This window comes from Lutjanus erythropterus, chromosome 6 (assembly GCF_056507025.1).
Source record: "Lutjanus erythropterus isolate fLutEry1 chromosome 6, fLutEry1.hap2, whole genome shotgun sequence".
NCBI classification, from domain to species: domain Eukaryota; kingdom Metazoa; phylum Chordata; class Actinopteri; order Lutjaniformes; family Lutjanidae; genus Lutjanus; species Lutjanus erythropterus.
This window is the reverse complement of record NC_139322.1, coordinates 8,585,475-8,589,786: the sequence shown is the minus strand read 5'-3', so window position 1 is coordinate 8,589,786 and position 4,312 is coordinate 8,585,475. Positions and strand designations below refer to the sequence as shown.

The following is a 4,312-nucleotide window of genomic DNA, read 5'->3' as shown; positions in this document are numbered from 1 at the left end:
GCTTGCTGTTCTCTGTGTTTTTGTCTTAGTGAGTGCAAACTGGGGTTCAATCAAAACTGGATTTTTGGAGCTGATGCAGATTTTTTTTTTGTTTGTTTTTGCAGTGATCCCTAAAAAGTTGTTAACACTTGTGTTACTTTCACCAGTATTTTTGTTAAATAAATCACTGAGAAAAAAAAACACACAAATAGAGGAAAATATATATGTGTGCCGATAATATTGGTCAACCAATATATCAGTCTGGCTCTACTGTATTACAATTACTAGTGTCTGGAACTTTTTATGACGAGTGATGCAGATCTACATCTTGTAGAACAAGGATAGTTTCCTCAGAGTTTAAAGAAGTGCAAATACCTCACCCAGATATTGAGAAACCAACCTTTAGTACAAACAATGAATCACTAGTGAGCCGTTTTAAATTCCAGGTGTGCAGGACACAGAATATAAAATCCATGACGGCCGTCACATCAGAAGCTAGAAAGCAGAAACATGATCTGAACTGTGATGTAAAACTGAGCAGTGATTCAGTGGTCAGGCTATTGTCCATCCATTCTCAGGGAAAGAATGGATTCAGAAAGGCTGGATGTCTGATTCAGTATTACTCACAGTGTACTGTGCAGGAGTGCTCAAACTTGTTTCCTTGGAAGGCCAAAGCCGAAAATTGATAGTGGATCATGAGCCAAAAGCAAACCCTTATTGTATTGTATTGTTAAGGCACAAAATGGCATTAGGATCCTCAATTAACTGACATCCTTGGAAATAAACAATCATACATATTTAAATAGCATTTTTACCTAAGACAGCACAAACACCTATTTATAACATTTATATGTTTAATGAAGTTATTTTATTTTATTTTATTTTTATTTTGCTAGAAACATCAGATGTGGCCAAACCAAGTCCTGTGGCCTGCTCATGCTGATACTTGCCAACTGAGACTCTCATTTTTTGTTGCCCTCTCTCTGTTTCCTCCCGGGGTCACACTTCTCCAGAATTTCTCCAGATTTATCCCAAATTATCCCACCGTTTTTCCTTACAGAATTTTTTTTAAAGGAAAAGGGTACACTGAGCAGCTTGATTACTATACCCTTAACATTTGTAAAATATTCATGCTCTGTCTTATTGTAGTCAAACTTGAAAATGGACGAGGTAAGACTAAATGCTGTGGTTGCACTGTTTAAGTTCTAGTTTATTTTGTATTACTCATCAGTGAAATAAGAGGAGGAAAAATTATGTTCTGAAGAGTACCTACCTTTACTACTGGACATTTGGTACAGGTAGGGTGACCAGATGTCCTGAAAAATTCACAACAGTCCTGTATTACAAGAAGTGGTCCTGAATCTTGTCCCGTTTGTCCTGAAAATTAGCCGTTAAAGGATTACGTAATTAACTTGGTACACCAGATGTTTTGTTACGTAGAACCATCTGGGAAGTTGTTCATGGAAACTGTCTGGAAAAAGGCAAACACTTTCAACAAACAATTGGCAGGTGATTGGATGAACCATCTGCCTATCAGATCTAACTGCAACCAATCAGTCGGTCGAGAGGAGCAAAAACATCTTCTCCAGTGTCCTCCTCTTCTGAAATATCTGATTCTATCACAGTATCTACACTAACCTTTTCACTGTTTGTTCAAGACGAGTTGTTTCCATGGACTTTTCTCGCTATCATGACACCTAAAATTACACCCGCAGCCGCCAGTACTCCCTCCTAGGACACAGATTGGCTGCATCACTTTTGATACAGACACAAACGGTAAAGCTTGAAGCCTGGCAAGATCAATTCTTGCATGATTTCACTAATCCCACAAGGGAAATACACAGTGAACAACACAGGAACAGTTTTTCAGTTTCACTTCATAAATAACGGACTGTTTATGTAATTTTGACCTGTTTTAAAGCAGATGACGTGGGAGAGTGCAGCTGCCACTGTGGGAGGAATTTCTGATAAAAAATAGCTAAAATAAAAAGTAAGCTCCTACAACTTTATGACAATCTTGGTTGTGGGAAAGATATTTTAATATGACTTCAACACACCTGTCACCGGTGTGTAGTGGTTCATGTGCCAGGACACTGACTCAGACTCAGATCTTCATAATATTAATAACAAATCATTTGAATCAGAGTCTGATGTTTCTCTAAATTATTCTGTACATTTTAATACTTCCCAACTCCCCTGTCCCAAATGTCACTCATTCTCATTTGTTCACCCGAGGTCCAAAGGTTTCCGTTGCTCTTTCATCTGGTTTCTGTGTACTTTAGATGAGAGAAAAACTGCGTCAGGAGCCACATCTGTTCACTGTTTATAAAGCAGCAGGCGCTGTGATTCTTCACATTTCACTGAGCGTGGCTAGGTGAGTTATAAATTGATCTGATGCATTAAAAAAACATGAATGCTACTAGTGCACCAATGCTAACAAAACTGAAGGGTGTTGCTAAATTGTGTTTCATTAATGTTGTTGATGACACGTTTGTTAACTGATGCCTATCTAACAGCCTTGGTTAGACTTGCCATATCTCATCATGGGTGTCACTTCCTTCCTTCTACTGGGCTGTCTTGGTCTTTCCATTACTACTCAAGGTGTGTGACTTTCATGTTTTAAATGTCATCTGTAGGGCTTGTGGATAAAATACAACTTGGTTGCTAAGAGTTGCATGTTGGGCATTATGCATAATTAGCATAATTAACTCATTATCAGGTAAAATAAAGAAGAAAATCAAAAAATGTCATGGACTCTCTAAAGTAAGTTCACTATAATGTTAACAAACTGCATAATGCAAGTAGAGTACTGTGTAAGAAAACATTTTCAACCCCATTACCCTTATTAGCATAATGATCATTAATAACAACTCTGTTTAATGAAAAAAGCCTAATTCTATGTGTTTTTTAGTAGTATGTTGTTAACTTATTACTATGCTACAACATAATAGTAAGAAAAATAATATTGAAAATGCAAGCAAAAAGTATCCCTGCATCAAGGAGGAAGCACATAGTAATTTTTTTTAAATGAAAAACATATCAGGTAGCTAATATTAGCTAGGTTGCAATTAAATTAACTAACATACAGTTAGTTACAGAAAACTGTTCATAAAATCTTTTTTACAACATGTTATGGAACATTCAAAGCTCTGGGATTTCTAGACATCCTAACCACGGATTAAACTCTTACATCACCTTTTTAAGTTAACAAGAGGCTAAATTATAGCCTTTTCCAGTTTGGGGGAAATCAATTAGTTCATTATGCTAATTACAGAAATTGCACAGCATACAACTCTTAGCAACCAAGCTTAATATCATTTTCTAAGCCTCTAGATGACATTTTAATCAAAAACTTTAATAGGAAACAGCATTGCTTGGTTTCATACAGGCTGCATAGAGTTTCAGTAAACTAACATCTTCCTCTTTTTTTTTTATTTTCCTTTATAGCTCAAGACTGCACCAAACCTGTTGGAGGACCCAACATGAGTATAAAGAACGGAGACATTCTTTTACAAGTATTTCCAGATGGGTCCCAAGTTAGTTTTACTTGTGATGTTGGCTACACGTCTGCAGGGGGCTCTGGAACCAGTACTTGTTTTGGTGGCACATGGACTCCTTTGACGCTGAAATGCGAGAGTGAATATCAGCACTCAATTTTTCTATTCAAATTCCTAATAGCAGCAATGTTTCACAATCACAACCAGTTTAATCTGGAAATATTCTCTAATTTGGGACCCTCTTGCAAATAAAATAAAAAAAATAAAGAATCAATGTCTATTTCTAATGGATTTTATTTTTATTTTGCAGTGGTGACTTGTGGTCTGCCACCTATGGTTGTGAATGGCACTTTCAGTCCGATCAAAGAATCCTATGTCTTTGGAGACTCTGTACAGTACAGCTGTCAGAATGATTTTACACTCAATGGATCAGTGTCAGTATCATGTTCTGATGATGGAACATTTCAGCCTGCTCCTCCAACATGTATCAGTAAGTGTTTTTAATTTTTTCCAACCTTTCTGAACATTTAATTTAATCTCAGCTGTGACTGACGCTTTCACACACTCTGGAAAAGTTTATTTTGAGCAATTGCAGTAATTTCCATTTAAATTGTTCTTTTCTTGCAGGGGTTCAGTGTGAAGAGCCTGTGATTGAAAATGCTGAGTGGGTCTCTGGTTCTCGACCTCCTTATGGACACAAGGCCACGTCGATACACAGGTGCAATTCTGGATTTAAAATGATTGGGTCGCCAACCATCGTATGTGATATAAATAGTCAGTGGTCACCTAAACTTCCAACATGTGAAAGTAAGTCAAATGTCAACATTACTACTTGA

The 4,312-nt window shown here is 36.9% G+C and overlaps 1 pseudogene across 1 annotated transcript; it reads left to right on the top strand.

The window, feature by feature from the left end:
- Positions 1-2,326: 2,326 nt before the first annotated feature.
- LOC146324814 (complement receptor type 2-like) lies at positions 2,327-4,312 on the top strand (annotated as a pseudogene). Its single transcript, XR_014770686.1, has 3 exons — positions 2,327-2,580; positions 3,427-3,966; positions 4,104-4,312. The product of XR_014770686.1 is annotated as a complement receptor type 2-like (transcript).